The following is a 23,439-nucleotide window of genomic DNA, read 5'->3' as shown; positions in this document are numbered from 1 at the left end:
GAATTAATAGACGCATCCAACAGATGGTCACACGTGTGCTTATTATCAAGTCGAGATCTTGCATTTGCTAGATTACTTGCTCAAATAATTAAGTTAAGAGCATAATTTTCTGATTATACAATTAAGACCATTCATTTTGATAATACTGGTGAATTTACATCCCAAGCTTTTGATAATTATTGTATGTCAATTGGAATAACTGTTGAACATCCTGTATTTCATCTTCATACACAAAATGGTTTAGTAGAATCATTCATAAAATGTTTGCAGTTAATTGCTAGACCATTTCTTATGAGAGCTGAGCTTCCTACATCTACATGGGGACATGCTATGTTGCATGCAACGTCACTTGTACGCATTAGGCCAGTATCTTATCATAAGTACTCATCATTACAATTAGCTTATGGCCATGGGCCAAATATTTTCTATTTGAGAATTTTTGGATGTGCAGTATATATTCCAATTGCTCTACCACAGCGCACTAAGATGGGTCCTCAAAGAAGGTTAAGAATATATATTGGATATGACTCCCCATCAATTATCAAATATCTTGAACCCTGACGGGTGATGTATTTACTGCACGATTTGCTAATTTCCATTTTAATAAGACAAACTTTTCAACATTAGGGGGAGGAATTAAGAAGTTGAAAAAAAAAATTACATGGAATGCATCGTTATTGTCTCATTTAAATCTTCATACAGATTGATGTGAACTTGAAGTTCAAAAGATAATTGATTTGTAAAATATAGCAAATCAATTACCAAATGCATTTATAGATGCAAAGACATTAACTAAATCACATATACTGAAGGAAATCGATCAAGAGGATTTCCATGAGCAGCAGAAAGATCATTCCAAATTACAATCATGTATGAATATTACAATTACAGTTAAAACCCGAAACATACGATTATGCAATCAATACAGAAATTACAGCATGAAAATACAAATGAATAAGGAGAAATGCTACGAACATTTGTCGATTCATCTCCATGCTCCTTGCTCACGAATGCTCAAACACAGCAATCTTGAAGACTTGTCCAACACGACCGCTACACAATACGAACACCATACCCTCGAACTCAACGACCGCCTCGGTCATGAACACCCCAACAACACACACGACCTCCACAGAACCTCAATGGCATCAAGTTGAGTATGACACCAACAAGAAGGCTACCTTTGTATTCTCGATGTGAGAATCCAGAGGGTGGGCTCTGTTTGGACTTGGTTTGAGGCAGAAGAAGGAGGAATCAACAATTGTGTAAATGATTGAGCAAGTGGAAGAAGGCTAAACCTATTGTATAGGTCGATGCCCAATTGTTTAGAAAAAGCTAAGGGATTGTTTAGCTCATCGCTTAGTTTCATGTCTGTCGCTTACAAAACACTACACGATCCTTTACCTTTGTCAAGCTGTCGCTTAGTAAATCTTATTTACTTGACAAGTTCCATGAGATTCTTTTTTTTTTTTTTTAGAGAGAAAATCTCAAAATCAATTTTGACAAAAACTTACTAAAATTAAGAAAACAATTTTTCTTTTATCTCACGGTTACCATGAAAACCACCAATAATCTCTCACTTAATTGGTTATTAGAGAAAAAGATTTAATTATCCAATAATTAATATTATTATAAATATAAATGACAACCAACTTATCATACTACATTTATAACCTATTGTTTTAATATTTCATCTCATGAAACATATAAACCATAGCTCTTTTTCTATTCCATGGTATTTAATGTAAATCTCATTTACATTAATCCTCTACTAGATGTATGTCATACATCATACCGATTATATCATATATAATCAAAATACCTCTTGTCAATTTGAATATTTCAAATCAACACCAAGAACTGATCCTCAACTGAATCCATTGAGCTACCAAGGGGACCTTATGGACCTGTAGCTTGAAGTTCCAACGGTACGTGAATAACTGACTAAACTCTTTAGTCACGGGATCCACCATCCATTAACTGTCATACACTCAACTAAAGATCGACAATTGAACTCTCCCTACTGCAGATATATTATGTATCCATCTTAACCAATCAGAAGTGCGATAACCCTTCACAGATCGCTCGTAAGTACAGCTCGGCCAATAACCATTATGCCCCTGTAGTTACATCTAACTCCTTAAGTACCACTGGTCCCTCTAATGAACATAAGTCATACTCCTACTATGACTGAGTCCTCTCTTCCAAAGAGAAGCTGAGGCCACTATGTTCAAGCCCTGGAATCAGCTCTTAAGGGAGCAATCTCTCTACTTATCCCTACTTCGGGAAATGAGTGAATTCCATCTTGTGGATTGAGTTCCCAGTTCCCAAGTCAGACAAATCCTGAAATAGGTAGGCATATTGAGTTAGCAATCTGGCTACTCTCACCCATACTAATCAAAGGACCGCCCTCAAAGGCAGGAGTTCCTAAAACACTCAGGATTGAAGTCGTGTCACCTATGGTCGTTTAGGTGAGATGTAAGTCTCTAGTATCAACGACGTTATATATAGAGTCTAGTTATCTCCTGGTCTGGTCTTATAAAAACTCTTTGCACGTCTCCACATGAATGGTCAGGATCTACCATCTGTAGTAGTTTACAACACTTACAAACCTCTACAAAGCGATTCGTATCCGTAGTGTCATTAGGATCAGGTATCCCACCTTAATCCTTATACTATAGACCTATTTAGGTTATCACTTAAGGCATGATCCATTTGTATATCACATATACATGCTTAAGTTCACATAAGATAACCATGGAGCTTTGATTATTGGATATGAGTAAATACCAGAATGAAGTAACAATTATTTTATTCATCAAACAATGTGTATCATTACACACAACGAGACTCTAGGAGAATTAAGACACCAATCCCAACATATACCAGCTGCAAATGTTCCATCGAAAATTGATATCCTAACACAGCTAGTTGTCACTCATGAGTCTGGAACATGCCAGAAGCATGGTAGACTAATGGGTTCTAAAGATAAAAATCGTCGAAAAAGAAAGACAATAAATAGTCACGAAGACCTTGTTGAGGATGTAAATAACCATGAAAAAAATCCTCGACATGACTAATGAGGAAGGTGAAATACCTAAAGATAATAATGATATTTCAATAAACTATGTCATGATAGAAAAAAATTGAACCAAACTCATGTAGTTATTAATAACATTTTTGCGTATTATATTGCTCTTTATATTATATCTGAAAATGAGGATTCTGAACCAAAATCTATTGAAGAATGTTGACATAGAAAAGATTGGCTTCAGTAGAAAGAAGCAATCAAAGCAGAATTAAACTCACTTTTAAAGCGTCAAGTTTTTGGACTAGTAGTCCAAACATCCGAAGGTATTACATATGTGGGATACAAATGGGTATTTGTGAGGAAAAGAAATGAAAATAATGAGGTCACAAGATATAAAGCAAGACTAGTTGCACAAGGTTCTTCACAAAGACTTGGTATTGATTTGAGGAGACGTATTCTCCAGTGGTGAATACAATTATATTAAGATATTTAATTGTTCTGACTGTATATGAAAATCTGGACATGCATCTTATTGATGTATTCATAGCATATTTATATAAATATCTTGATAATGATATTTATATGAGAATCCCAGAAGGATTTAAGGTACCTGAAACATATAAATCAAATTCTCGGGCATTGCATTCAACAAAATTATAGAGATCGCTATATGGATTGAAAAAATCAGGACGAATGTGGTATAATCTTTTGAGTGAATATTTATTGAAAGAAGGATATCAAAATAATCCAATATGCTCATGTACTTTTATAAAGAAATCACAGTTAGGATTTGCTATTATAACTGCATATATTGACGAGTTAAATATAATTGGAACTCCTGAAGAGCTTTCAAAGGCAAGAGAATATCTTAAGAAAGAATTTGAGATGAAAGATATTGGAAGAACAAAATTTTTCCTTGACTTAAAAATTAAGCATTTAGCATATGAGATATTTTTTCATCAGTAAACTTATACAAGAAAAGTTTTGAAAAGGTTCTATATGAACAAAGCACATCCATTGAACATTTCAATGGAAGTTCGTTCACTAGATGCGAAGAAAGATATATTTAGACCTCGAGATGATAATGAAGAACTTCTTGGTCTTGAAGTACCACATCTTAGTGCAATTGGTGCACTTATGTATCTTGCTAATAATATAAGACCAGATATTGCATTTTCAGTAAATTTATTAGTAAGATATAGTTCTTCTCTAACAAAAAGACTTTGGAACAGAATTAAGCATCTACTCCGTTATCTTCGAGGAATAATTGATATAGGTTTGTTTTATTCAAATAAATCAAATCTTGATCTAGTTGGTTTTACAGATTTTGGATATTTATTTGATCTACACAAAGCTAGATCTCAAACAGGTTATCTATTCACATGTGGAGGAACTGCTATATCGTGGCAGTCAGTGAAACAGACCATAATGGCTACTTCCTCAAATCATGTTGAAATTCTTGCAATTCATGAGGCAAGTCGAGAATGTGTACAACAAATTTGTTCGAAAGATAACCTGACAGGCTTATTTACAAAAGCATTACCTACCGCAACTTTTGAAAAATTGGTGCACAATATTGGAATGCGGCGACTCAGAGATCTCAAGTAATGTATCAATGAGAGGGAGTAAATATACTGTATTCGTTTTAAGAATATTAGAATATATGAAATATGTACTCTTTTTCCTTCATTAGGAATTTTTTCCCAATGGGTTTCTTCCTAGTAGGGTTTTAACGAGGCATATTTCATATATATATATAATGGGCATATCACTCCCCCTCATGAGCTCACCTTCTGAACTCAGAAGGAGGCGTGAAGACGGTAGATACCACTCTGTGATACCTACTGTCTATATGGTACTTTCTCTAACTCATCTTGGGCCAGTATTAGGAAAACAACTGTAAGTATAATTTATTTTAAAAATAGTTTATACAACTCCTTAATGGTTTTACAAACATTTGCCTAACCCTTTTCTACAACTAAAGCAAATAACATTTTAGCTTGTGGCAGACCTCGACTTCTCACAACAACTTGGACTCTTCTGCTACCTTCAAAGAGAAAACATAAGAGAAAAGAGTGAGCTTAAAGCTCAGTGGGTGGTATACACAGAGTCTCTTTCAACCCTTAGAGCTAAACAACTCAATCAACATATCAACATAACGAGATTAATACTCAAGCCTCATGCTCGAACGAGTCCCTTCTCTTCCCTACCTACACATGGTAGATAGTTAAACATATTCCTCAAAAATCTGTCATATCTACTCTGTCTCCTATGTGCACATAGATCACCCTATTATGGGCTCAGAAGCTAGGCCTGTTGGTCCTCTGACCATCCCATACGAGGTTCCTCCCACAGGCTCAGGAACTAGACCTCATAGCCCCTTGACCATCCCATGAGATTCTTACCATAGGCTCAGAAACTAGGTCTTTCGACCCTCTAACCATCTTGGGCCTCATGTTCTCGTCCTCATTCAGGCTACTCACAAGTTCATACAAGCATATAGTTTATAAAAATATGCTTAAGAATTTACAAAGAATATCACTCACAGTTTAATTGCATGAATCTTCTTCTCCTCGCAAGTTCCTTGTTTCCCCTTGGTTCCTTCTTAACTCCTGGGCCTGTACTAGTTCATTAATCAGCTCAGAATCTCATGTTTAGGGCTAAAGTAACCTTAAAATACCTTATTAGCCCTAAACTTAGCTTACCAACTCGTACTGATATGAAACTAGGCCCCTAAACACCTTTGGGCAGTAGTTGGACGCAAACAGACCTTCTTTAGTCAGTTGGATGCATGGTCAACACCTTCTGGACCCTTGGAAAACACCTGACCAATGTATGGACTATTCTGGACGCCTGGACTGCTTCTGGTCAACGCATTCCTTCTTGGTCTACGTATGGCCCTACCTCGAAACCCTAATTTTTCTTTAACCACTCCTGAGGTATTTATAGGCGTTCAGAAGCATCCTTGTCACCCTAGTCAAGTCTCCAATGCATGACACATAAGTTGCATGAAAAACCTAAGTGTCAGCACCATGCAATGTCCAGCACAAGGTCCATGACACCTCATACTTACATAAGAGCTTGAGGTATCCTCTCCATGCAATGTCCAACACATAGGCCTCCTTTAGATGTCACTCCAGTCTATTGCATGCCCTACTATGCATCCACCTCACTCTAGGCTCAACTGAGATTTCACCTGGTTGAATCACGTACCCTATTTTTTTGTCCAACTGACTTTGTTCTCCAAGGCAATGCTCAGCTCCATATCATGAGCGGTGTTGCCAGTTCCTCAAATGTATGAGGTTTTATCCCTTGTAGGATGTAGAGAAGCTCCCAGTGCATGCCTTGAGTGCACATCTCCACTGCAGATAATTCAGTAAGTCTATCTTTGCAATCTAGACTTAAAGCTCTCCATCGGTTGATGTAATCGATGATTTTCTCTCCCTTTCATTGTTTGGTGTTTGTCAGCTTCATCATGCTAACAATACGCCTTGTACTGTAGAAGCGGTTCAGGAACTCCCTTTCTAGTTGTTCCCAACCGTCAATCACTTCTGGCTTCAAATCAGTATACCAATAAAAAACATTTCCTTTCAAGGTACGGACGAACTGCTTGACGAGCTGGCCTCCTCTGGTTCCTGCATTTTCACAGGTTTCAATGAAGTGTGCAACATGTTGTTTTGGATTGACCTTTCCATGAACTGCTGGAACTTTGGAGGTTGATACCCAGCTGGCATTCTGAGGTTGTCGATTCTCTTCGTGTGGCTTGGAGTACATAAAGGAGCTTTGCAACGGTTCTTCGTACTGAGCTCTTATGGAGTTTGTGATCATATCTTGAAGTTGTTGAACTGACAGGGAGGCAACAGAGGTGGATTGTGGTGGCTGACTTTCCTACAAGATAGTCTTTCCTTTGTCATTTGCTATTGTAGCTGGGGATTGACTTGATTCAGTAGTATCTCGAGCCTGTATCTGATCTCTTAAAGCAGCGAGTTCATGATCTCGCTCCTCTACAGCCTTCATTAGGAGATTTATCTTTACCTCCATCTCTGTCATGGTCGACTTAGTCGTTACGTCAGTCATCATGATAGACACTACATCAAAATGTGATTCTTTCTCTGATAGATCAGTAATAGAAGCATAGTTTTCAAACAAGGGATTTTCTCTGATGACGATCCCACCTTTAGGAAATTCCATCAACTGGCCCCAGGTTTCCTCCGTGATGACAGAGCTTATGTAAGTGTTGTTTGCGATGGTAGCTTTGGATGTAACTTTCTTTGGTGCCATCTGTAGAATTCTTGACTCGGATGACAAGAGAGAGATGAGAGGTAAAGATGTCCCACTGGGCGTGCCAATTTGTTCACACGAGGTTTCCGGAGAAACATGTTTCGTGAAGTTGAACTTGAGTTGGTGTTGATGTTAGAGTTAATTTGATGCGATGTGGTTCGATCTCTAATATTTGATCCTCTGATTCTCTCTCAGTTGGGTGAATATGCTTGACTTAGAGAAGGAAGGCACCGAAGGTTCTTGAAGTAGAAGTCTTGGAAGCTTGGAGTAGAAATCTTGGAAGAGTATTTGTGTCTTCAAAGGTCTTCTGCCTTATAGGAGTGCAACTTCAAGAGTCTTGGAAGCTTGAAGTAGAAGTCTAGAAAGAGTATTTGTGTCTTCAAAGGTCTTCTGCCTTATAGGAGTGCAGCTTCAGGAGTCTTGGAAACTTGAAGTAGAAGTCTTGGAAGAGTATTTGTATCTTCAAAGGTCTTCTATCTTATAAGAGTACAGCTTTAGGAGTCTTGGAAGCTTGAAGTAGAAGTCTTGGAAGAGTATTTATATCTTCAAAGGTTTTCTGCCTTATAGGAGTGCAACTTCAGGAGTCTTGGAAGCTTGAAATAGAATTCTTGGAAGAGTATTTATATCTTTAAAGGTCTTCTACCTTATAGGAGTGCAGCTTCAGGAGTCTTAGAAGCTTGAAGTAGAATTTTTGGATGAGTATTTGTATCTTCAAATGTCTTCTGCCTTATAGGAGTGCAGCTTCAAGAGTCTTGGAAGCTTGAAGTAGAAGTCTTAGAAGAGTATTTGTGTCTTCAAATGTCTTCTGCCTTATAGGAGTGGAGCTTCAGGAGTCTTGGGAGTCCTCTGCTTGTTAGTGAATTCTCTCTAGGTCTTCTGAGTGTAGAAAATGCTACCCTTACAAATGAAGATAACTTCTCTATTTATAGAGTTCTCAAGTGGGCTTGGTTGGTCCATGGGCCTGACCCTTAGGCCCAATTAGTTGGTTTTAGGTCTGATCTGGAATTTGGGTCCAATTCAACTTTTTTTGTAGTTTGGACTTTAAGCCCAAATAGTAATATCAAATTAGACCAATTTAATATTCATCCGCGTGACGTCATCAAAACTTATCTTCAATTCAATTCGGGACATGTGTCAACTTCTAATTGGACCCAAAGTCAATGATTTAGAAATTCGTCGTAGCAAACGGCGTGGTGACTTGTGATTGGTCCAAAATTTCTCATTCAACAATATCTATTCTTAAAATTTCAAAGACCGAAAATATATTTTTCTCTTCTTTTTAAATTAATATTATGAGAAACCATATCTTTTTCATTTGCTCAGATCCTTAATTAAGAAAACATGTTAAATTAGTTCTCAAGAGATCCTATCACGTCATATGACAATGGAACCATCTATTTTTTAAAAATTTATCCTAATACTTAGGACATAAGGTTAGAAAACTGTCCTTTCCCACCAAAAAAAAATGCAGTCTATCGAATAATATTTAGAAAAAATAATATCGTTTTTAAAAAATTTCTAAATGGTTAGGATAGTAGGATAGTTGGGATCAGAAAAATAAAGGCGGTTTGGTAGGTAATTTATATTATGTTTTATTTTTTTAGATTCAAGTTTAGCGAATATGCGTTTAGTAGACCGTCTTAATTCTGTTATCGATTTTATAAATTCAATAATTTTATTCAATTAAAATATGTAATGCATTATATATTATATGATATTATAAAATAATAATTATACAAAATTTTTAAACATGAACAAATTCATAAATGAATTAGTGATAGTTTATATTTAACTTAATATTTAGTGAATAATTATAATTAGTCTTATGATTCATAAATATATCATGAAAGACATTTTGAAAAATTGTTTAAATTGGATTTTAAATTCTGAATCTACTATCTAACACATATCTGAAAACATGAAATACAAATCTATTATTTTCAAATTTCTGCCTTTTCATATTACTTATTTCCTATAATTTCACACAAAATCTTCTAAAGATATTAAAATTATACCAACAAAATAATTATTTTCCAGCCACATTCGCGGAATTGGAATTTGGAATTGCTCAAAGCAGCCCAATTTGCAAATTAGTGACGCCATATAGATTTTTTTTTTGGAAATAATACAAAAAAAAAATATATTTTGAGGTTTGATTGATAAGTTTTGCTTTCTTCATTGCTCAAAGCAGCCCAATTTGCTCAAAGTTGTACCAAATAATACAAATAGAAAAAAAATATATTTCACATTTAAAATATTTAATAATATAGTAAGTATTGACCGGTCAAGCTATTAAATATTTAAAAATTCCAAATTTACCCTCTCTTTCCCATTATTAACTTTCCCTTTTTACTTTCCCGTTTTCCTTCTTTTCACAACAAAAATCTGGTGTCTCGGTGATACTACGACCAATTCCAATTCATGACGCTCTCCTATTCAGTCTCTCCGTGATACTACAGCGAATTCCAATTTGTGAGTTCGTATTCTTTTTCTATTGCATCTTTGATTATGAGTTTGTTTTCTTTTTGCTTTTTTTTTAGAATTTTGTTTTTCATTTTTTTTCAATTTCTTCGGCTCATTAACTCATTTCTTTCTCTTTTTCTCAAGAACCTAATAATATCTTCCTCTCGTTGTAAATAGAGTAGATTATGAGTGGAGTTTGTTGTGCTTTCATGAAGTTTTGCTTTCTTCATTGTGTTCTTCAATTTTTCTTTGATATTTTGAGGTTTGATTGATAAGTTTTGCTTTCTTCATTGCCTTCTTCACCTTTTCTTTGATATTTTGAGGTTTGATCGATTCATTAAGTTAGGGTCTGCATTCTTCACTCTTTTCTTTAATTAATTAGAGGTCTGCGTTCTTCACACTTTTTCTTTGATATTTTCTTTGTTATTTTCTTTGTTATTGTATACTATTTCTAGAAACATATTAGTGTATTTTGATGTTTGATATTTTTTAGGTTTGATATTACAGCTACCTTGCCTTTTTATTTGTCATTTATGATTTTCTGCAATTTTCACTCTTTTTCTTTGATATTGTATAATATTTCTAGACACATATAGTGTATTTTAATGTTTGATATTATAACTACCTTGCCTTTTTATTTGCCGTTTATGATTTTCTGAAATTTTCATTATATTAACTTTGGGTTTAGAAATTTTTGTCATCGATCGGAACATATCAATTGGCTATCATTGATAGTGACTATCACTGATCGAATATATGTGACTGTTATCATATTTTATGTGTTCATTGTTTCTTATTGATATGTTTCTTATTGATATCCGTTGAAAGACATGCTTTGTTATAGACCGGTATCAGTGATAAAGATAGATTTATATTTGCTTTTGATAGATATTAGAACTTATTGATATCGTTATTAATATTTTCTTTGATATTTACATGCCTTGTTATAGACCGGTATCAGTGATAACGATTTTTTGTTTTAATTTCGCAGGAATTTTAAAACATGGTTATTCCAATAGTTTTTTTCATAATGAAATATGGAATGAAAAACATTGTTATGTGAATTACAAATCTACTAGAGTATTAGTAGATGATATAATGATTTCTGAAGATTTTGTGGGTTTAATAGTGAAGGAGATTTGTTTAAATGCATTTACTTCTTCTATAGAACTTTCAACTTTAATAGATTTTGTTATGAATGAAGTTCAAAATATAGTTCAAATTCGTGAAGATAAGGATGTAGCTTGATTTTTGGCTTTAGTTAAGGAACACAATATAAGACATCCTTTGGTTGCTCATGTCACTAGTTCGTATTTGGAAGTGTTTTCGAATGTTGTTTCTAGTGGAGCTTCTAGTGGAGCTGAAAATTATTTATCTATCGTTCCTTCTTCTATGCCTATGATTGATGATAGTGATTTTCAAGTGATTATGGATATACATATTGCTCGTGATTTGAAAGAAAAGGATGTGTTTGTTAGTAAAGATATTTTATCAAATTATTTTTAAAGAAAAGGATGTATTTGTAAGTAAAGATATTTTATCAAATTATTTTTACTTGATAGCAGTAAAAAAGAATTTGATTTTAAGACTGTTGTTCAAGATGGTTGTCAATGATACTTTAAGGCATCCAGCTACAAGTGTAATGTTTTTTGGATGCTTAGAAAGTCTATTGATATTCATGATTGTTCTATAAAAAGTGTTCAAACTTCTCATAGGCAAGCTTCCTCGTCCTTAATAGTTGAATGTTTGAAAAATGATTTTAGATTTAGTTCTTTTCATAACTCAACACGTAGTGATATTGTAAATAAAGTCCGTAAAGAATTTGAAGTAAATATTAGCTACTATAAAGCATGGAGGGCAAAAGTGAAAATAATGCAGTCTTTGAAAGGCGATGCACATGAATCATATGCTGTTATTCTAAAGTTTTTTATGAAGTTAGAAGAAAGGAATCCAAGTTTATTTTCTTGTTTCCAACTTATTAACGGGTTGTCTGATCTATCAGTGAGCTTCTATCACTGGTAGCAGTCATCACTAATAGTTTCCATCACTGATAACATGAAAATGTTAGAAGCTATTGGTGATGGACTCCAACTAATGATAGAAGCTATCACTGATAGGCATCAATCAATTATATAGCTTTTGTAATCTAGCTTACTTGTTTATTTTCATGTTTTTCTTGTTTTAGGTACATTCACTACCTATGAAGCTTACATAAATGGGCATTTTAAGTATTGTTACATGGCTATTGGAGCGTCAAGTGAGGGTTAGCATTATAGACCTAATGTATCGGTTGATGGCACATTCTTGAAATGTAAATATGTTGGGACTCTTTTGATGACTTCACTCAGAAAATGATTCATCATGGAGATGATTTTTTGAGAATCTAAAGAAAGGTTTTGGTGAACAAGAAGGATTAATGATTATTTTTTATCAGCATTTTAGCATTCCAAAAGGTGTGATGAATGTTTTTTCAACTGTTGAGTATTGTGTTTGTTTAAGACACCTTTTTCAAAATATGAAGTTGACTTATTAGGATTCTTTATGAAATATATTATAGTTGTGCAAAAGTTTATACAATTGATAAGTTTGAGTTTATATGAAATGGATGGAATCGATATATCCTACTATTTGGGAATATCTCAATAAAGTTGGTTTTGAGAAGTGGGCACATGTATATTCTCGGAAAAGAAGGTACAATATGATGACTACAAATATTTTCAGAGTGCTTGAATAATATCTTGAAAAAAGCCTAGGGAGTTCCATGTTGCATCTTTACTTGATTTATTAAAGAAATACTTCAAATTTGGTTTTATGAAAAAGGTCAATTAACATTATCCATGAAGACCGTTTTGACTAGTTGGGCGGAGTCTGAGTTGCGAGAGCAACACAGTCAGTCAAGAAGCTTCAAGGTACAAAATTAGCCATCAACGTAGAAGATATCACTAATTTCAATTCATCATCGATAGCTTCTGTCATTGATAACATTTATCAGTGATAGCTTATGTCATTGATAATACGTTATCAGTGATAGAACAATCACTGATAGCTTAAAGTCACTGATATTTTTTGTTTTCACTAATAACTTGAAAACATTTCATCAGGTAGGGATAGTATCACATACATTTTCATTTATATTTTAGTTTTCAATGACATGCCATTAGTTCACCTAATTGATTAGATTTTGTTGATTATATTTTGTTTTTCATGTTGATTCTATTAACAATAAAGAACATAAAGTAGTTGATGGAGACAATCATTTTGTGGTAAATTTGGCATCTATATCGTGCAATTTTCGTGTTGGGATTTGGTGAAGATTCCATGTGCTCATGTTTGTTATTATTTGTGGGCTAAATTTAGATAGATATGATTTTATGTTGGCGGACTACTATTTTTCCAATACAATGTTATCAACCTATAAAGGATCAGTTTATCCTATTGAAAATCATTCTAATTGGAGCTCTATTGATGTATGTGTGAATATATTACCTTTAATAGTTAAATGTTTAGCTGGACGACCACACACAAAAAAAAAAAATATATTGTCAAGGTAAAAGAAAAACAGCTCAAAATGCAGTCAATATCATCGTTGTGGCCATAATTGTAGGACATGCAAATTGCCACCAATTGTTTAATGAAGAAGCTTATTTTGTTACTGATGTTTGTCGATGATAGTTAGTGAGATAGCTTGTTAATGATGTTTGTCGATGATAGTTAGTGAGATAGCTTATTAATGATGTTTGTCAATTTATCCATTAGATAGTGAGACAACTTATTTTCTTACTAATGTTAGTTAATCTATTAATGATAGCTAGTGAAATAGACTTTTTTTTTGTTGTTGTTGATATATCTATATTCTTTAGCCAATATGATGATTTTGTTTTGCTTTAGCCGCAGAAAAGAAAGAAACTTGTGATATTTTTCTATACTAATATATACCAGTGATAGCTTTTATGCCGATTTTGTTTTCCTTTATCCCCAGGAAAGAAAGAAACTTGTGATATTTTTCTATACTGATATATATCAATGATAGCTTCTGTCACTGATATCAGGCTATTAGTGATAGCTTCTATTACTGATATCATGTTGTCAGTGGTACCTTCTATCAATGATCTTAAGTGTTTAATGAGAACGAATCTGAAGTGAAGAATTTATTTCATCCACATTAGCTATCTGAATATCTAAATGAAATAAATGTCTTCTCTTGATAAGAATTTATTTCAATAAAAGTAACTATACTAAAAGATAAGCATTTTGGCATTAGTGATAAACAAAAGCTATCAGTGATAGCTTCTATCACTGATACCATGCTATCAATGATAGAAGTTGTGTTTAAAGTCTGAACAACCGAATAACCTGTTGAAGACCTTAAAATAAATTGAAAGTTGTAACTATATCAATCTCATTTCTGAAAGATTCATATGCATTTTGAAATAAAAATGTCTTGTAAAATAACAATCTAATTTCGAAGAAAATCATAAGCATAAAAATCATTGTCAAACAAAAGTATATCTATTGTCAAAGAAATAACAATCATATTAATGATATTTTGAGATCAAAGCTTGGAGCGTCATCCTTCCACCTTGGAAAATGTCTTGTAGCTTTGCTTGGAGACACCTTGGGAGAGACCTTCTTTTTGTCTTTTTTAGAGTTTTTGCATTCTTTAAAATTTTCTTGGTTGATTTTGCTTGTCTCTTCGTCTATATTTTCAACTGCAGCCTTTGGTCCATATTTTTTTGGACTCTTTTTAAAAGTCTTTTCAACAACCTGAAATCATGAAATAAAAAATCACATGACATCTATTAATATGCTATTAGTAAAGTAAATAAACCTTCCTATCATTTATAATATCAGTGATAGATGCTATCATTGATAGTATGTTATCCCTAATAGTATATTATCAATGATGTTAGATATCACTGATGGCATGTTAATCCTACACTTCAAAATATCAATCAATCAATAATTGCCTTCTTTTTGGTTAAATGTTATTTATCTACATTCTCTTCCTCTTCTTTATCTTTATCCTTTTTTTTTCTTCTTGAGCATTTTTTTCATCTTCAAGATCTTTCTCTTCATCTTACAATCTACATTTTTATTATCTTATTTCTACCGGTCATTCTCTTCAGCCTCCTTGTCCTCAATTTCTTGAGCACCCTTTGTTGGGATTGGTGTCCTAATTCTCCCAGTAGTCTCGTAGTTTGTAAACAGTTTGTACACACATTGTTATTAATAAAATAAGTGTTATTTTATTTGCATTTACTCATATCTAATAAATGAAGATCCGTGGTTATTTCATGTAACTTAAGCATGTATGTGAGGCACACAAGTGGATCATGCCTTAAGTAATAACCTAAATGGTCTGTAGTATAAGAATAAAGGAGGTATCCTGGTAACACTATGGATACGACCCACTTTGTAGATATTTACAAGTGTTGTAAAGTGCTACAAATGGTCTGATCCTGACCATTCATGTAGAGACATGTGAGCGTGGGTGTCCTATACAAAGAGTTTGTATAAGACCGGATCACGAGATGATTAGTCTCTTTATATAACGGCGTCAATAATTAAGACTTACATTTCACTAAAATGACCATAGGTGACATGACCTTAATCCTGAGTGAGTTGGAAACTCCTGTCTGTGAGGGCGGTTCTTTAATTAGTATGGGTAAGAGTGGCCAGATTGCCAACTTAATAAGCCTACCTTTTTGGGGATTTTTTTTATTGGAGGGTTGGGAATTTAGCTACACAAGACGAAACTCACTCCTTCCCTGAAGCAGGACTAGGTCTACGAGTTTGTATCACTAGGATAAGTGGGAAAATTTATGCCTTAGTTTATTGTATTTGTACATTTTATTCTCTCTACGTAAACTCAACATTGTATATATTTGTATATATTGATCCACTGGAGTTTTAGTCCAAATAGAAGTATTGATGGGTTTTATGTCCTAAAAACTTACAGTTTGTAAAATGATAAACATTTTCTGTAATCAATACATTTGTTATTGATTTCATAAATTGTATGAAAGTTTAAATCCAATAAACTAAGACCCATGACTATTGTATGAGTACTTGAACTTTATGTGGAGACATAAGAGTGGATCAAGTTCGAGTAAATAGTCAAAATGATCTATGGTACGTCAATAAAGTTAGGTACCTTATTCTGGTAACACCATTGGATGCGGCCTACTCTATAGTTGTTACAAAGAATTTTACAGTGCTTCATATGATGTGATCTTAATTCGTACGTGTTATGACATGAGGAGTGGGGGTGTCCTATACAATGAATTTGCATAAGATCAGGACCAAGAAATAAGTCACTCTTACTTTATAATGTTGTTTACTGTATAAGACTTACTATTTCACCTAGATGACCTAAGTAACTCGATTTTAATCCTAAGCTAACTATGAACTCCTGTTTATTCGAGATTACCCTTAGATTTGCATAGGTGAGGGTTGGCTCAATGACGCCAGCTTAATAAGACTCCTATTTCAGGGGTAAGACCGGATAGATAGTTGGGGACATAAAGTACAAGATGAAGTTCATGCCTACCCGATTTAGAGATAGGAGAAAGGTTGTTCTCTCAAGTACTGAATCCAGGTCTTGAACAAGGGGCCCCACCCTTTCACTAGGCTGAGAGAGTTTGGTTTAGTGATAACCAGTTGTTCATTAGAGGATCAGTAGGGACTTGAGGAATAAGACGTAATCTCGGGAGTAAAACAAGATATTTGACCCAGTTGTTATTACGAACAACCTGTGAATGGTCGACTTGTTGATTATGGTTAAATCATGTGGACATAATATATCTACAGTGAGAGGAATGCAACTATGGCCTTTAGTGGAGTGACTCATTAGTTAATGAATGGGGATTAATCTGGTCTAATGAGTTTAGCAAATTAATCTCGGATCGTTAGAGCCCATGATCTGTAGGTCCACGAGGTCCCCCTACTACCTCGTAATGGACTAGCTCTAGAATAGCGTGATAAGTTAATTTGAATTGTTCAAATTAGAATTAAGGAAATTAGTAATTATATGAGATATAATTACATGTTTAATTTGAGAATTAAACAAAATGGGAGAATTTATATATTTAAATATGATTTAAATATATAAAGATGGATATGTGTTAAAATTAATTTATTATTTTATATTAAATTAATTAAATTTTATTTAAAATTAATTTATGAAATTAATTTTATTTTTTCAGTTTTAAAATCAAAATTTGATTTTATGATAAAATTGAAAAGAAGAAAAAAAAACACTAAAATGGAAAATGTTGATTTTCCATTATCCATCTCTTCACTAGCTCACACAAGAATGCATCCAACTTTGCCCTGTCTTCTCCAAGCATGAGCTGCAACTCATGCAACTCTCTCCTTTGTATATTGATCTGCAATAAAATGAAGAGATTAAAGTGAAAATTGGGCATGCAATTTATAAAGAATTTTAGAGAAAATTCGGGTTGAAGAAAGGGTTATTCAACAAGGTTGCTGCAGTGAGCATTTGTCCTTCATCCCTTGATTCAAGTTTGTTTTGAGTCCCATAACTCAATCTAGAGCATCAAGAGAATAGTGAGGAAGATCTTGAGGTGTCTGCAATAAGATTTGGAGAAGATAGCATCTGGAGAAGGAGCTTTGAAGAAGTTCTATAAGAGGTATGTCTTGAAACTCACTTGTTTTCTGCAAGAGCATGCTTTATATTTTGCCAAAATTAATGAATTTGAATGCTTAGATGATCCTTGTGTTTCCGTTGTTGCTTACATTTCTACATATTGTACATCACATGCGTTCGTACAAACTTTTTACAAACTACAGGACACGAGACTTTAGGACATCAAACCCAACAATCTCCCATTTGTCCTAAAGCGAAGTGGGGTGTACAAAATAATAAACTATGACATAAAAGTCCAGTACAAGAAAATCTCCCACTTGCCTTAGTCCATCCGCGGGCAATCCTGTAGACCCATGCTTTGAAGGTGACTCTTAAAAACTGTAGCCGTGAGAGTCTTCATAAACGGGTCAACAACATTGTGCTCTGAATCGATCTTCGTGACGATCACGTCCCCTCGACGCACTATCTCGCGGATCAGATGATACTTCTTTTCTATTGTTTGTTGTGCTTGTGACTCCTAGGCTCCTTGGAGTTCACCATTGTCCCACTATTATCACAATAGAGGGTAATGGGCCTAAACATATCTGGAACAACTTCCAGTTCTGTCAAAAACTTTCTGAGCCAGACGACCTCCTTAGCAGCTTCACAAGCCGCTATGTACTCCGCCTTCATAGTGAACTCGGTGATGCACCTCTGCTTATTGCTTTGCCATACTACAGCTCCTTTGTTAAGAGTAAAGACTGACCCTGAAGTGGACTTGCGAGAGTCTCTACCAGTCTGAATGTCAGAATCCGTGTATCCAATAAGAATCAAATCCCTAGATCCATATGATGCATTGTAAATGTGAGAAATAATGGTATGAAATTGCGATGATGATTTTTGCATTGCACATGCAAGTTTTCCTAATAAAACCCAAGTATAAATTTCACGAGGTTTCCTGGTAAGTCAAGAGTCGAACATAGAGACTACTGAGTTACTATGCGACAGTAAAATTGATTCCTTTGCGGTGACACAAATAAATAAGTTGGATGTTGTTTTGTTTAAGAAAAATTCCTATGCGACAGATTCGAGTAAAGTGTTGATGAAATCAAGAATCAATGAGTATGTGATGAATGGGTTGAGAAGGGATTTAGCTAACACTTCCTAAGATTGCGTTCACGTTATGCGATCATGCTACACACACACAACAACAAGTTATCTTCCAATGCAAATGCCATAATTCCTATTTCTAGGACGCATGCAATGTATACGATAATGTCGATAGGATTTATCCTAAGCCTTATTCTTGTCTATGCGATGATGAATGATGCACACATACACAAGGTGAACGCATACCATCATATCCTATCTCTAGGGTGCATACGATGTGTTAATAGCAAACAGACTTATTCCTAAGTTTCTATCTCTAGTTTATGCAGTTCTAATCTAACTCTCCTGAGCCTAGATTCTAATCTGACTTTCCCAAGCTTAAATTCTATCATTAGACCACTCTTCCGAGCATCTCTAAAGGGTGAATGATGCATACATAAGACAAGATGATCGCATAAAGTGAAGATCTTAGGTCATGCTAGCTAAATACTTATCAACCCATTTGGAAATTTAGCTACTCATGTGAGATAAGAGAGATTGAGTACAAGTTGAAATAAGATTTCCATTGTCTATAGATTAAATGCAGAATACAGAATAATAATAGAATGTAGAGATGAGAAGCCCGATAGCAATGTCTTGCATCCCGTGGCTTTTTATACTGTCTCTTCTTTCCAACTCTGCTTAGATGGATGTCCTTGCTTACGTAAGTGTTGGCCCTCTCTTCTTTTGTAGTGCTTCTCGACAATCTTCCAAGCTGTCTGAGAATGATCTCTCGGTGTCTTCTTCTCTTCACTCGCCTCCGCCTTCTAAGTGTAAGAATAACTATGAACAACTACAGCTATCTATCTTCTATATGGTGAACTTCTTTAACAATTGTGGTCTTCGGTATTTATAGAGCTTCAAGGTGAAGAAGCTTTCTTATATAATGATTGCAATCATGGGTGGTCATTAAATCTCCTGCTTTGATGCACCGATTAATGGTCACCGAAAAGTTGAGTGTACTTGCTACAGTGTGTCGTTAACGACTTGTCAACTAAATTCGGATTCGACCGTCATTAGTTTTTCATCACATCATGATTTATTAAGTTTTCACCTTGATGCGCCGTCTTTATGCAGCCACCTTCTTGAGCTGCTTCTTGTGAGTGCATACGATCGCATGGCTTTGCGATCGCAAACTCTCAATGCGCACGGACGCCAAATTCCCTCGATCGCAATTTCACTTGTGCCAATGCATTTTTCCTGCAAAAAATAAGTAAATTATCTACTTTTATGCGATGGGCACATGCGATCACAATATTCTTAGTTTAACGCTTTTGGACATGATTTTGTATATTTTTTCCATCACATTCCTTTATTGTTTTACTTATTTATATTGTAATAACGTGCATTTCTGCCTGTTATCACCATACACAAGCATGTAGTCCCTCGTTCTCCGAAGATACTTGAGGATGTTCTTCATTGTTGTCCAGTGACCCTGACCTAGGTTAGATTGATATCTACTGACTATGCCCATAACGTAGCAGATGTCTGGTCGAGTATAGAGCATTGTGTACATCAAACTGCCAACAGCAGACGCATATGGGACTCGTCTTATTTCCTCAACCTCTTGAGGCGTCTTAGGACACATGTCCTTAGACAAAGTGACTTCATGCCTGAACGGTAGTAGGCCCCTCTGGGAGTCCTGCATCGAGTACTTGAGCAACATGTTGTCAATGTACGATGCCTGAAACAGTGCTAGCACTTTATTCTTATGATCCCGAAAGATCTGTATACCTAGAACAAATTAAATCTCTCCCAAATATTTCATTTGGAATTGGGTCGCTAGCCAATTCTTAACTGCCGTCAGTAGACCTACATCATTCCTAATGAGTAGTATATCGTCTACATACAACACTAAGAATACTACTGAAGCATTGACGATCTTCTTGTAGACACAAGGTTCATCAACGTTCTGGTCAAAGCCATACGACTTGATCGTAGTATCAAACCATATGTTCCAAGATCTAGACGCCTATTTCAGCCCCTAAATTGACCGATTCAGCTTGCAAACCTTTTTCTCTTTACCTTAGGCTATAAATCCCTCAGGTTGCACAATGTAAATGGTCTCCTCAATATTTCTATTCAGAAAGGCCGTCTTAACGTCCATTTGCCAGATCTCATAATTATAATAAGCTACAATGGATAGGAGGATGCAGATTGACTTTAACATGGCAACAGATGAGAAAGTCTCCTCATAGTCGAATCCCTCTACCTGGGTATAACCCTTTGCCACAAGTCGAGCCTTGAAGGTCTGCATTTTCCCATCAGCACTCTGTTTGTGCATGTAGATGCATGTACAACCTATGGTCTTACCCCATCAGGCTAATCTACAAGATCCCATACTGAGTTAAAGTACATTGACTCCATCTCGAGGTCCATGGCTTTAACCCATTCATCTGGTCAACATCCTCTATTGCCTTCTGATAAGACAATGGATCCTCAATGTTACCATATGCTACCATAGCAAGGATTTTTGTGAAACCAAGATAGTAGGCGGGCACCTCCCACTACGTCGAGGTTCCCCCAACTTTTGACGTGGAACCGACCTACTAGATGAACGACCATCAATAATTCTTGCTGATGAAGCAAGCTCTTCAACAACTCTTGTTTAAGTTTCAGTAGTTTCATTGGAAAGTTTATGCAACACGACTTTACTTCGTGAACTGTGCTTTTTAATATGATCCTTCTCCAGGAAAGTAGCGTTCGTGGAAACAAACACTCTATTTTCTGATGGATATAAAAATAACCCCCTCGTTTACCTTTGGAGTAGCCTATAAAGAGGCACAACCTCGACCGTGGTTCCAACTTTTTGGGATTTGCTTCAAGCACATGTGCAGAGTAACCCCAAATGCGGAAGTGACGTAAATTAGCTTTACGCCCGTTCCACAACTCCAGAGGTGTTTTTGCAACACTCTTGGAAGGAACACAATTAAGTATGCATACCGCAGTCTCCACTGAGAAACCCCAAAACGAGTCCGGTAAGGAAGCGTAACTCATCATCAAACGAACCATGTCCAACAAGGTTCTATGTCTCCTCTCTACTACACCATTTTGCTGAGGTGTACCTGGTGCTGAGAGTTGGAAAACGATTCCATCTTCTACCAAATAGTCCTGGAATGCCGAGTCCAAAAACTCTCCACCTTGATCTGATCGAAGTGTTTTAATTTGTCTATCCAATACGTTTTCAACTTCAGCCTTGAACTCTTTGAACTTTTCAAAGGATTCAAACTTTCGTTGCATAAGATAAACATACCCATACCTAGAGTAATTATCAGTAAAACTGATAAAATACTCATAGCCACCTTGGACTCGTACATTCATTGGACCACAAAGGTCAGAATATACTAATTCAAAAGGCTCTTTGGCTCGATAACTTTTTCCAGTAAAAAGGTCTTTTAGTCATCTTACCCTCAAGGCAAGATCCACACACCGGTAGAGAATTTTCTTCTAACTCACTTAGAAGTCTATTCTTCAACAATCTCCCAATCCTAGATTGATGTGCCTTAATCGAAGGTGCCAAAGTTGGGCATTTTCTTTTGGAGAAATTCGTTGACATTTTAATTGAGTTACAACAGTTTTAAACAACTCTGTGTTATGAAGGGAACTTATGGCTAACGGTCTTAGCACATACAAGTTATTGTCCAAATATGCTTTACAAATATTAATACCATTTTTATGAATAAACGCTTTGTCTACATTAAATGAAATAGTGTATTTACATTGCAACAATCACTTAACAGAAATAAGGTTCCTCTTAAGTTCAGGAACAATATATACATCATGTAAAACAAGAAACCTATTCTATAAAAATAACTGGATCCCTCCCACTACCACAACTGAGACGACATGTTCGGTGCCTACTCACATCGTCATCCCACCAGCCTCCAACTGTCGCCAGGATTTAATCCCTTGAAAAGAAGAACAAACATGATTAGTGGTGCCAAAACCAATTATCAATGCAGAATCATCATCCTCCACTAAACAAGTTTCAACTACAAGTAAATCATATTTACCTTTATCTGCCATAGCCTTAGCCTTGGCGGCCTTTGAAGATAAAGCAACATTTGCCACAGCCTTCTTCCTCTTCTTACTTTTCAGTAAAGATTGGTAGTTCTGCAACTCGTAAAGAAGAGTTGTAAGGGTACATTTCACTTTTTTAAGAATCAAATTACTAAGAAAATGCAGGAAGCTCTCCGACAAAGAATGCAGGATTTTACTAACCTGGCTGCCCTCATCGATGGTAGACCCATTCAAATCCGCCACATTGAAGTGGACCATCATGTTAAGTACATGTTCACAAACAAAGGTGTCTCCTTCCATTTTGGAGTTGAATATATACTTAAGAGCCTCATGCTTGAGCTGTTCGGTTGTCCAAACATTCCCCGTAGGGACTCCATGATCTTACGCGTTGAGACCATGGGCTCATGCTTCTTGGCCAGGACATCATCAAGACTTGTCAAGATATAGGCTCTTGCCTTCTCATTTGCCCATGTCCATCGCACGTATACCTCTCAAACATTTCAAGCGGCATTCGAAGCTGTAATAGAAGGACAGGCCTCCGTAAGAGCAAACATGAGATCCTCGATGATTAAGATTGTCGTGATCATGTGTTTCCATGTTGAAAAAATTATCGCCAGATAATTTTTCGACGCTAAGCAAAACTAATGTGGTTGTGGCCATTTTCAAAACTTCTTGCTGAAAAACGAACAAAAGTTTTATTAGATTTTGATAAAATACATTTTAACCAATTAATTTTGCAGAACAGATTCAAGTACCCTAAGTGAAAGACTTCTATTTTGCAATGATGCCCCAATGAGGCAGGACAAACGTCATCAGTGGGGTAATCAGATGCCCATTCATTGGGATGAGACATTCTCAACCATTAGGCAGAACCAACTCTTGGAACTGAACCTAACAACCACCATTT

Source organism: Benincasa hispida, chromosome 12 (assembly GCF_027475165.1).
Source record: "Benincasa hispida cultivar pf3 chromosome 12, pf3_genome.v1.1, whole genome shotgun sequence".
Lineage (NCBI taxonomy): Eukaryota > Viridiplantae > Streptophyta > Magnoliopsida > Cucurbitales > Cucurbitaceae > Benincasa > Benincasa hispida.
The sequence above is the reverse complement of the archived record's forward strand: the minus strand, read 5'-3'. Positions refer to the sequence as shown.